Source organism: Patella vulgata, chromosome 2 (genome assembly GCF_932274485.2).
Source record: "Patella vulgata chromosome 2, xgPatVulg1.2, whole genome shotgun sequence".
NCBI classification, from domain to species: Eukaryota; Metazoa; Mollusca; class Gastropoda; family Patellidae; genus Patella; species Patella vulgata.
In genome coordinates this window covers 82,328,735-82,342,198 of record NC_065880.2, presented here as the reverse complement: position 1 = coordinate 82,342,198, position 13,464 = coordinate 82,328,735, and the positions used below count along the sequence as shown (strand labels likewise).

At 35.5% G+C, this 13,464-nt stretch overlaps 1 protein-coding gene across 1 annotated transcript in view; it reads right to left on the bottom strand.

The window, feature by feature from the left end:
• The window catches only part of LOC126810379 (rab-3A-interacting protein), a 29,862-nt gene extending 17,604 nt beyond the window's left edge, over positions 1 to 12,258 (bottom strand). Inside the window, exon 1 of the mRNA XM_050535410.2 lies at positions 12,108 to 12,258. The gene's annotated coding sequence lies outside the window, so the exon portion shown is untranslated. The remainder of the gene's footprint in view (positions 1 to 12,107) is intronic.
• Positions 12,259 to 13,464: the final 1,206 nt, after the last annotated feature.

Below are 13,464 nucleotides of genomic sequence, written 5' to 3'. Positions count from 1 at the left end.
CCTTCCAGATATTTCACGGAAAGCATGCCACACCATCCGACTGGGATGTACACATGGATTTGCCACATGAAGGACGCCTTGGAAGTTAGAAATTAGAAACTTGTAGTGGAAATGCTGCTATCTAGGCAACTTATTTCTACCATACATGAACATTGAACTATAGCCGTAGTAGCATTACCAAGTACCATGTGTTTTTCTCAAAATAAGCAAAGGATTGTCTTGGCTGATTATTAAACCACCTTCCATAACTCAAAACAGACCAGGAACTATTCTCTAAATCCAGACTTGGTAGATTAGGTCCTCGTATAAATGATATTTATATAGCACATTCTTTAAGTTAAAAAAACCTGCTCGAAGCACATTTATATTGCTCTTAATTGTAATACTTAAACAGTCAAGATTATAAGTGACACTTGAAAACAGATAATGATGAAGAAAGTCAAACATGCTCAGGAAAAGAAATGAAATGAAATGGGGTTTAACGTCCTACTGTTCTGCTCCTATACTGGGCTAATGAAGACGGGCATTCGCCATATAGTGTGCTATGAGAGAAACTTTGCCCAGGCAGCAGCACTAGAGCCTACTCTTATATCAAATTCCAACTGTCAGGGGATCTTTTATGTACACGCCAATGTATACACGGGTCCTCGTTTTTTTCGTCCCATCCAAATGTCTAGACAGCTGTCCTGGTCAGGCCCTCCGTCCTGCACCACTGACAAGAGAAAACCGCGCTGGAAAATCCCGATAAACTTTCTGAACCAGCTTCTTACCCACTTAGCCACTGTGGCTCCCACTCAAGAAGAGAATTCCACGAAGTTGATATATAACATATATGTATGTCTTATGTGTATCTGTTGAGTAGAAGTTTTATATACATGTATTGTTGAATAAACCAACATATATTAAATAATATCACAGTGATACAGCATTTTATCTATATTCATAAAACCTATTGATGGACATTCAATAGCATACAAAAAGGCTGACAAATTTTTCATGTACATGTGTATATAGTACTCAAATTATCCCATACTATCATAAAAATATAACCTCGACAAATGAGAGAAAGAGAGAAATGGAGTTTAACGTCCACTCGACACAAACTAGGTCATTTCGGGACTAACATATGGTCTAATTTTATTTACATAATTCGCTTGCGCGTAGGGGTCTTTAGCAGTGGGAGGAAACCGGAGGACCCGGAGAAAACCCACGAGGTTGGACAGGCGACCCTACTCCTTGCCACGTACAACCGGGGATTCGAAACCACGCCAGTCGACTCAATGATAGACTTTATGGTACAGCGCGCGCTAACCATTCAGCCATCCAACCCCCCTACAAATGAGAGAGAGAGAGGGGGGAGAGAGAGAGAGAGAGAGAGAGAGAGAGAGAGAGATGCTCTCTCCACATACATTGTAATTGATAGTTTCAATAATACAATTGTTAATAACAACAAAAATGTAAGATATAAATGTTATAATAAATAGTTAAAAATCCCATTAAGAGAGAGAGAGAGAGAGAGAGATAAATGGGGTTTAGGGTCCAATCAACACAAACTAGGTAATTTTGGGACTAACATATGGTTCAATTTTATTTCAATAATTCGCTTGTGCGTAGGGGTCTATATCAGTGGGAGGAAACTAGGGAAAACTTACGAGATTGGACAGACGTATGCCATACTACCAAAACAATATATCCTCCACAAATCATAGAGAGGGTTATTCTAAATTAGACATCTTTCTTAAAGGCTAAAGAGGTTATATTCACAAAAAAATTAATTGGACAAAGTCCATGAGCAAAATTAGATTATGCAGGAAACTATATTTGAAGTTAATAGCTGCAAAATTCTTGACATGCCTGAGCAGGGTAGTTTCATCCTGTAGACCTCCATCTGTGAAAATGGGGGCCATGGTGTCTCGGTGTTCGATCCCTGTGTTGACCAAGAAAGTTCATCAGGATTTTCCGCATTGTTCCCACTTTTCAGTGGTGCAGGATGAAGTATGAAAGGGCCTGGCAAGGAACAATGTATAGTTCTTTGGATGGTATGAAAAACCAAGGCCCGTGTAATTCAATACATGGATAAGAGTAGGCTCTAGCCCTGCTGTCCGGACAAAATTTCTCACATAGCACACCGCATGGCATCGTCTTCATTACTCCTGTCAAAACCTAGTAACCCCAATCTTTTGATTTTGTAAGCAGTTACACCCATGACACAACCTAGCAACTTCCTTCATTTGCCTAGTATGCCAAAGAAAAACCTACTATCTCAATAGGGAAATCAATGCATAAGCTGCGGTTTAATATTCATTCATTAAGTTTTCCTTTGATTTCTCAAAATAAGAAAAATAGGTGTGGCCTTTTGAAGGGAGATTATCTAAGTCGGGGTAGAATAGTAGAACATTAATCCTCACTTCAATACATTTCTTTTGTCTCTGTGATGTCAATACATGTACATGTAAATGATTGTGAGAATCAGGCCTGTTTTGAAATTGTTCATTCGTATATAAGTGCTACAAAACGATTTAAATTGATAAAGTACTGATCAAATTGAATTAAACGCTCAAACTCCCCCAGCCCTCTAACCCACGCCCGCCCGCCCCGAGGATGAGGACACACTATGTACATTCTAATACCACGGTGACAAAAATGACACAATATTATACATGTACATGTACTTATCTTCGCGCAATGTATTATAATTTCCATGCAATTTAGACATGCCATGTTTTGTTTTATTATCTTGGAGACGGATTAATATAAGCCTCATAGCTTGTTTCCGAATCCATATAGTTTATTATGTATTGTTAATATGTCATTATATGTTAAATAAATACTGTTTAAACCAATACATGTACATATTTCTGTGTATTACAAATCATAAATGAAATGGGTTTTAACATCCTACTGTTCTGCTCCGAACTGGGCTGTATATTACATATATATATGTACTGTACATAGTTGAAATTTATCCAATGAACCTAAGTGTCAAATTTATCAAAGGATTTCATTATGTAATATACATGTATGTATTTCTAAACAGGATATAACTTTGACAACTTGATGAAGATGAAAAATATAATAATGGACTAGGTCACACAGTATATATATGTGTATGTCAAAATTATTTTTTTCTCTTCAATTGTTCAGATTCAAATAAAAAAAATATATATTATAAAAATAGCCTCTCTATTATAAAAACATAAATTTATTAAGATAGTCTCTCCTTTTCCACATTTTCATGGACCCAAAATCTGATAAGCAATATTTTTTTCAACAGTAAATCTTTGTTTACATTTCTTAACCCTGACAATATGATTATCTCTATAGGTGTAGATTTTATCTGATAATATCCAATATCTCTTCTGGTACATGTAGATCTTACCTGACAAAATCCAATATCTCTCCAGGTAGATCTTACAGGTACATTCATTATATCCCAATAAAATGACAGCTCACATGTGTTCAAGTATTGTTAATAATATTCTTAATTATCAAAACACACTACATGTATATACTGTCCAGTGAATACAAATATAAACACAACATCCAATAACCTAGCATAGATATCTAATACTCAATATTAAACAATAACAAGGACACAACAATATTTTATTACTTTTCATTAGTCATTCTCATTTCTTCTTTTTATCTTAAAGTTTTGGTTATTTCCTCGACTTATTGTGTTGATATATGTACAATATATATTCAAATTGAATACAGTCATATTACTATCATCATATTCAAATCAAACCGTTAAATTACTATAATCATAGTCAAATCAAACCGTTAAATTACTATCATCATAGTCAAATCAAACCGTTAAATTACTATCATCATACATGTAGTCAAATCAAATATCATCAAATTACTATCATCATATTCAAATGAAACACAGTCAAATTACTGTATTCAAAGAGAATACAATCAAATTACCGTTAACACAGTCACATTACTGTTATCACAGTCAAATACAGTCAAATTATCTGAAACTGTTGTACCCAGTAATACACCTTTCTAAACTATAAGCAATGAAAACTCTAATTCTAAGTTGGCAATCAAAATAATGACTATTAATGTTTGTTTACAGTAAGTGACGTCATGTAGTGATAAAAAATGTATGATAATTAGCTGATTATATACAACAAATAATTCTAATCTACATGTAGACTCATTGTTTCTTTAAAGATGCAGATACACATGTAAAAAGAGATAAATGGGTTTAACGTCTACTCGACCCAAACTTGGTCATTTCAGGACTAACATATGGTTCAATTTTATTTCAATAATTTGCTTGCGTGTAGGGTTTTTAACAGTAGGAGGAAAGCGGAGGACCTGGAAAAAAACCCACAAGCGGGGAATCGAAACCACGCCACCTGACTCAATGATAGACCGTCTGATCCATGCGCACGAGTTAACCATTCGGACACCCAACCCCACAACCTCTTATTTGAAGAAATTGTGTTTTCAAGATTTATAGTCACATATTTTGTGACTAACAAAAGTAGGAAACCAAGCTAAATAAGGTACAAGTCAAACTCGGTACCGAGTTGAACCTGGTACAGAGTCAAAAGAATTACTGAAATAAAACTGAACTATAAGTTTATCCCAAAATGACCTAGTTTGTGTCGAAAAAATGGCTTCAGCTGCTAGTATGCCTTTCTCTGTTTTTTAACTTTCACTATGGGATTGGATGGGCCTCTTTTTGTATCCAATTGAATCCAGGTCGTGAGATTATCCACAGTTTTGTTTTCTTAAAGATACATTATGTAAGATTTAGATAAAGAGCTGACCATTCTTGCTATAATAGCTCAAAAATATATAATGTAAAATGAATATATTGAAAATTTCATTCAAATTACTTTATTCTGAGCCAAGTTATCACTGTTTGTGGTTTTGACAAGATCTGTGCATTGTGGTAACCAGGGCACTGGTATATTTGAGATTAGCCTCGTTTTCCCATCTTTAAATTAAATATTTAAATGACAAAACATTCTAATCTAGTTAAAATCTTGAGTATCCGATGCCATCCAGAGTTGATTATGGTCTTGTTTTCTTAATAAATGTCTAATTAATAGTTTATATAACATTTCAGGTCTAAAGAAAGACCTGCAATGAACAGATTTAACTCTTGCATCATGTATCTTTAAACAATGAATTGGAGTATAGCGTGATTTGAATGCTACTAGATTATATGAAATTTAAGAAGGAAATAAACAGAGTTATAGGTCTCTAGCTGTTGGCTATAATAAATCTCACAACAATTAACATTCTTGTTGTTGAATGAATTTCTGAATTAAAAGAAATTTGAGAAAGAATTTAAAAGAAATTAGGTTGTTTCTTTATATATGAATAATAAATTGTAAAGTTTTCAACAGAATGACACATTTTATGTCCTGTTGTAAATATTCATAATGGTTTTCAATTTAATATTTCTAAAAATATCTTCACTCACAAAAAGAAGTCCTGAAGTAAAAAGTCAATTAATAATAAATCTTTCATCGGGTTTTTATCTTATTAAGATTTTGTATGGAGGTATAAAAGTGTATTATTGTGTTTGTGTGTTTTGTTATGGTTTAATTTGATTTTGTCGGAAGATATACAAGTAACAAGGGTTATTGTTTATGTGTTTTGTTTGATTTTAAATTACTTCAATAAAATATAAACTACACAATATATAATATAATAATAACAAAGTTTATTATTACAAGTTTTATATTCTTGTTCCTGTCTACACCAGATAGGAAAAGAGAGAGAGAGAAAGAGAAAGAGAGAGAGACAGATGGGGTTTAAAGTCAATTCAACACAAACCAGGTCATTTCGGGACTAACACATGGTTCAATTTTATTTCAATAATTTCAATAAACCAAATACCCGGAGAAAACCCATGAGGTTGGACAAGCGACCCTACTCTGTGTCACGTATATTGGGGGAATCAAAACCCTGCCAGTTGACTGACCTTATGACACAGTGCGCACGTGCTATCCATTCGTCCATCCAACACTCCCCCCCCCCCCCCCGGTAAAAAGCAATTAGTTGTAATTAAATACTAAGAGGTACAGAGAAATGGGTTCCTTTAATACTGTTTTTAGTAAAATAATGTAGGATATGTACATGTACGTGTAACACAGGGCTGCCCAACTGACTTTTGTCTCTAGAGGTGGATATATAGCCGAATGGTTTAAGTGTGTACGTTAGATAATTAAGTCTGTAATTCAATCAAGTGACGTGGTTTAGATTATCTACTTGTACTAGACCTTGTGGAGTTTCTTTGGGTCAGTCTGTTTCCTCCCACTGCTCAAGAACCCTACACACAAACGAATTATTGAAATAAAATTGTATCATATTTTAGTCCCAAAATGACCTAGTTCATGTTGAGCGGGTGTTAAACCCTATTTCTCTCTCTCGTCACAGGTCTCAAGTTAATCTCTAATAAATTTAGTTTTAAACTAATTAACACAGAGGGCACCTGCAGGTCACAGACACTTGACCTTTCATATTATAGTCACCAGCTATCACCCAGTAAATTACTAGTATATATATTTACATTGTAGTACTAATTGTCAGTCAACCAAACAATAAAAACAGGAGTTGCCAGGCAACAAAACATTCACCCCCCCCCACAGCCATCAAGCCATACAAGCCAGTAAGGTGCTAGCTCACTAACTAAATGTAGGTGTTCCCTTGACAGAGAAAGTTCCTCATGATTTTCCAACCTGGTGCTGGGGAGTCTGCCAAGGAACAAATGAAATGAAATGGGGTCGGATTTCATCCGTATATTCCACACATATCCGACGCAATTTTCCATACAGTCTAAATTGTCCGACCAGGAATATGCCTAATCGGACATCAAAACATGGTGAATAATATTCAAAATTCCAAAATTAATATAGTGTACTGAGTGTATAACTACCACTCAACCACAAACTGATTGTCGTTGATAATAGGCTGGATTGATTAGGTAATTAAGTTGTCAATGTATTTATCGTGTTATACCGTCTATACACCTACCTTGATTTACTACTTAAACTGCCTTGATTGTCTGACTTAATCCTTTGTCGGACAATTCATCAATCTAATCTTAAACAGAAGTCATTGCTTCCCCTTTGTCGGGCTATTCATCAATCAAATAAGAGTGATTACAATTTTAATCTACTATTCTGCACCGACTGGGCTAATGCAAAGAAAGGCATACGCCAGACATTGTGATACGAGGCAATATGTCAGGCCCTCTGTTCTACACCTCTGACAAGGGGAACCACACCTGAAAATCCCGATGAACTTTTGTTGGGTAACCCAAGAATCAAACACAGTTAGGAAGTCAACATCTTACTCACTAAGCCACCGTGGCTCTCGGAACAGATAAAGAAGGTGTGGCAATGAAAAAAGCTTCCCTCAATCAACAAATTGAAAAAATCGCTCCCCTAAAAATCTCTCCCAGTTACAACTAACTCACAAACACACAAAATGCTATTAAAGCACTCCTCTACAAAATATTTTTCGGAGAATGTCTTTAATTAAGAAAACAAAACAAATATACATACATGTACATGTATCAATGATACAATATCAATACATTGTATATCAATAACACAAAAATGAATATAAACTTCCGTCAAACAGAGGCCCATAACAAAATGGGGTTTAACGCCGTACTGTTCTGCTCCCACTGGGCTACTAAAAACGGGATGCGCCATACAGTGTGCTATGAGGGAAATTTGCCTGGGCAGCAGTCTATGGCCTAATCTTATATCAAATTCCAACTGCCACTGGATCTTTTACGTGCATTCCAATTTCCTTTAGAGAATCAGTCATAATATTGTCATTCCCTCAAATGACAATCTTAAAGGAGCTAAATTGCTATTCTTGGGCACCTAGAAATTGACACAAATGGATCACAACGCATATATCAATGTAATCTGAATGTATATAAACTGATGTACATTCAATCTTTTCTATTTTTACAGTAATTTTAATCGGTTATGGTCAGCGAAATATGGGAAGAGTTCAAATCAAACGGCAGTCTATGGTGTCTGATTATTCCAGTCTACACCGGCGGTATTCTCCTGTGGGATACATGTATGTTTAGCGTCCTTCATTACAAATGGCGCTCGAAAGCATTCTGGCACGCAATTAGTGTGCCAATTTTAAAATTTTCATTTTGTCTTGAATATTGGATATCAGCCCATCTTTTCTCGGTAAGATAACAATATCAATGTTGATTTAAATTGACCAATAAGTTGTGAGTGATTGCAATGTCGAAGACTGTGGATGATACTGAGTTAAAGACTTCCTCCTTTAAGATTTTAAATGTATTGTAATGTGAAGTCTACTCTATATAGTATTGTGAGACTGTTACTAAACTTATTTCTTGTTTGCCAGTAATTCAAAAATCTCTAAAATGATGATCTTAAGACTTTAAACATCTAGTATTCTTCTACCATGTAATTTAGTTTGTTTTTTTATTAAACATAGTTTATTGTACTAGAACATACATACAGTACAAAAGGATTGGGACAAAAGTTATAAAAACGTACTGATGCCCTCTCCACATACATTGTATTTGACAATTGTAATAGTACAATAATTGTTAAGAACAACAAAAATGTAAGATATACTCGTAAATGTTATAATACATGTAAATAGTTGAAAATTCCATTACGAGAGAGAGAGAGAGAGAGAGAGAGAGAGAGAAAAGGGGTGTAACCGTTTAACGTCCACTCGACACAAACTATGTCATTTCGGACAAACATATGTTGAATTTTATTTCAATAATTTGCTTGCGCATAGGGGTCTTTATCAGTGGGAGGAAACCGGAGGACCCGGAGAAAACCACGAAGATGGACAGGTTACCCTGCTCCTTGTCACATAGAACCAGGGAATCGAAACCACACCAGTTGACTCAATGAAAGACTGTATGATACAACGCGCACACACGCTAACCATTCAGCCATCCAACCCCCCTAAAAATCCCATTTATGTAAAATTCTTAAATATTGGATTTATGAAAGTAATTCAAAGAATCTCACTGACAGATTTGTTTTGAAATTCAACATTAGTATCTCACCCATAGGAATAAATATTGAGATCGAAATTTGCAATTTTGTGACAGGTTTAGTTACCAAACTCCAAAGTCACACGACAATGAGTGAATTTAAATTGATTGTAATCTACCATGTAGTTTTGTCAGTGTTACGAGACTCACCTGTCAAACGAATGTTAATATCGAGACTCACCTGTCAAGCGAATCTTAATATCAGTAGTTATTTGGTGTTTATCATTCTGATGCTTCCTATCACAGATATATAGATGTTTATATAGTATATAGTTAAGTGTGTGTATATACATAGTTTATTTACCTGTATAAGTAATGTATGTAGGCCATGCAGACAGGTACATGATGGCTCTATAGGTCAAAGGTTACTAGGATCTACTGTGTACTTGTACATGCAAATACTCACAAACAAAAAAAAGTTCATTTCATACTTTCTTTCTTTCCTTTTAACAGACTCTCTTCCTCTCTCTCCCTTGTTAAGTAGACCTCAAACTGACAGTCTCTCTCTCTCTCTCTCTCTCTCTCCATCTACATGTATGTTGATGTATTTACAAGTTTTTTAATGGATCAAAAGATTGAAGTAAAAAAAAAATGAATAAAATTGAATCTTATAGGCTTAGCTATTTTTTTAAATGGCTAAAAAAGAATATGATTCTTTTGAACATTTTCTGTCTATACAAATAAATACTCCAAAAAATAATTATTGCATGTTCTTTTGCTCTTTCTCTCTCTCAAATCTACATGTATGTTGATATATTTTCATGGTGTTTAACCCATTAAGCGTGACGTTTTTAAAACGTTAACTACCCCCTATTGTGTAATTAATTTGATGAAGTGACGAAGAACTATGTACTATGTTCTAAGAATAGGTTGGGGAAAATACCTCCAAGGCGTTATATTACGCCCTACACACAGTGAGTGGCAGTTGTCCAGGACTGTACATGTATATAACGACCTACGCACTTAACGGGTTAATGCATCAAGCGACAAATGTCAAAAAAGAAAGAATAAAATAGAATTTAATACATTTAGCACTATATATATATTTTGAGAGAGAGAGAGAGAGAGAGACAGACATGGGGTTTAACATTCACTCGGCACAAACTAGTCAGGACTAACACATGCTTTAATTTTATTTCAATAATTCACTTGCGTGAAGCCAGGGGTCTTCATCAATGGGAGGAAACTGGAGGAAACCCACGAGGCTAGACAGGCAGCCCTACTCCTCAAGTACAAGCGGGGAAGCGAAAAAAAAACACCACCTGACTATACATGTATGTCTGCTGTCTAAGATGCTCTTTAGATAAAAGATGGAAAATGTTGATAAAGAAGTTAATACAATATGTGTACATGTATGTTGTAGTTTTTGTTTTTTTAATTTTGTTTTATGATAAAAAGGGGGAAGCTTAACTTGTTTGGTTTACATGTAGGTGAAAATAAATTATTGAATTGGGTGGATCTGACGTGATAAACTCTTTTTAGGGCTACAATTAAATTTTTGTTCAAGTCTGCTTGTTTATTAATCTAAGTTTGAATTTCAGTATAAAGATGCATTATGTACATATAAGAGAAATCTGCCTATTTGAGGTCTTTATTTTGGCTTCAACTATTATACAAATTTTCATTAATTTAGACATTTATTAACATGACAACTAAATCTGCCTATATTGGAGGTCTTTATTTTGGCTTCAACTATCATACAAATTACCATTTAGACATTTATTAACATGACAAGCCTGTAATAATCTCTCTAGACCATCAGGCGACAGAGATTTAAATGGATATGAACACAAAAGTGATTTTAAAAATCTAAAGACAATTATCTACACTACAACTTCAAACGGTGATAGCCTCCCATTTTTGTGTCTCAATATCTCATTGTTGTTGAAGATTTTGTCTTACTCATTGGTTTTAATCTTAAAGGGACTATCCCGATTTGAACAGGGTCTCAAAAATAAAAGTCTGAGTACGTATGAAATTTAAGGACCAAAATATAGAGGAATGATATAATTACCCTTCTCAAAATTTCAGCTCAAAATATTGAGTCGTTTGGACGTGACCGTCAAAACTGTTAATCCGGAAACGTAACCCTTTTAAGATTTCGGGTCAATTTCTTCGTTGGGTGACCTGATAATCGACTCCCGTTCCTTTAGAGGTCTATACAATGAAAGACCCATGTGCTGTACTTGATAACAAAAGTTACATTTCACCTACACACTTTTTTTTATAAAATAAAAGTCTGGTTTTATTAAGACAGCTTGGGACACCGGTCTCCATTTCCAGATGAAGACTGACGGGTTAAGTTGTTTAAAAACGTATCACATATGTTGAGTTAGTTGCTCGGCCGTAAGGTAAGGTATTTTATGGGATTTTAACACAAAATTAAGCAGTTTTATTCTCTAAAATATTATCGGGATTGGCCCTTTAAACCCCTAGGCCCTAACCCTGAATTTATAGTTTTTTTAAAATCTTAAATACCTGACCCTAAAATAAAAAGTGATGGAAATAGAAAAGGGAGTCGGATCGAACATGATCGCGGAATTTTCACATAGATTCCCTTAATTGAAGCCGAAGGTCTGTGTGTATTGTAATGATAATTGTACAATACAATGTATACTGATCGAAACCTGATCTGATCAATTTCCTTTCAAATTATAAAGGAACCTACCTCAGATCTGTATTCAACGTTTATGTTGGAAGTTGTGTTTATGACTACTATCTCTGACAATTTGACAAAAGTCAAGTGTAACATACTGTCATAGCGCAAAGTCAACGACGATTTTTCTTCCTCTTCCCAGTTTTTTTATTCCTATTTTTTTATTTGGTGGGAAAAGTGGAGCGGGTGTTTTATTTAACTTCCCTTTTCTTGCTTAAACACTGTAAAAGCAAATAACTAAATGGCCGCAGTCGACTTCCACCGGTTATATAACAATTTGAACTTTAGTAAGTTGACTGGCCGATTTCATTTTGTAATGTCAAAAAAGTAAACAATCATCAACATCGTTCGTTGTCGAAAAGTCGACTTTGATCATTTCTGTGGTTATTTTCTTATACTCACCCCAATGGATCGTAATTCAGGCATCCAATTAAAAGTCTGTTAATTCAAATCGAACCACAAGCGTCTAAAAATAGGTTGGTAAAATTAGAAGCCAGTTAGCCGCAAACTATTTTCGTCTTTCAACTCAAGCTGTCAAGAGTCCGCCATGTTTGTTTTTAGTTAGACGCATGCGCAGAAATATCAGTCCAGATTATCACGCCAACATTTTATTGCTAAACTTCATAGCGAGTTGATAATGTGATAATCTAGACAAAATGCATGTGTCAAAATGTCAATTTCTGTCACGACATCGCAGGCCAGTGGTGTTAGACGAATTTTTTGTTTATTCTACGTAAGGGTTTTGAAAACCTGGAAAACACTACTTCTCTTTAAAAACCAAAAGCCCAAAATATATATTCAATCCGTTTACCCCAATAGAAGTTGAAAAATAAAGTAGATTGATATTTATAGCCGAATGGCTTTATTTAATATCACTGCCTCGAAGTGAAGCATTTTGCGCTATCTTAATGCCCCTTTTTATACGTCCACATTCATAATGTGAACGTATTATGCCGTCGCCCCTGTCTGTGTGTGTGTGTGTGTGTATGTATGTATGTGTGTGTGTGTGTGTGTGTGTGTGTGTGTGTGTGTGTCTGTGGTTCGCCTACAGGGCGCAATTCTTCATGGATTTTCTTCAAACTTGGTATACTTATTCCTTATACCCCAAGGAAGATCCCTATTGTTTTTGGTGCATGCCCGACCCCCCGGGGCAGAGCCACGCCCATTTCTAGTATTTGTTTGTTTGTCGTCTACAGGCCACATTTCTTAACTAATAATCTTGAAACTTTGCATACACATTCTTTGTACCCTAAGGAACATCCCTATCGTTTTGGGTGCATGCCCAACCCCCAGGGGCAGAGCCACGCCCATTTTCTTTTCGTGTGTCTTTGTGTCGCCTACAGGGCGCAATTCTTACTGGATTTTCTTCAAACTTGGTATACTTATTCCTTATACCCCAAGGAAGATCCCTATTGTTTTTGGTGCATGCCCGACCCCCAGGGGCAGAGCCACGCCCATTTCTAGTATTTGTTTGTTTGTCGTCTACAGGCCACATTTCTTAACTTATAATCTTGCATACACATTCTTTGTACCCTAAGGAACATCCCTATCGTTTGGGGTACATGCCCAACCCCCAGGGGCAGAGCCACGCCCATTTCCCATTTTCTTTTCGTGTGTCTTTGTGTCGCCTACAGGGCGCAATTCTTACTGGATTTTCTTCAAACTTGGTATACTTATTCCTTATACCCCAAGGAAGATCCCTATTGTTTTTGGTGCATGCCCGACCCCCAGGGGCAGAGCCACGCCCATTTCTAGTTTT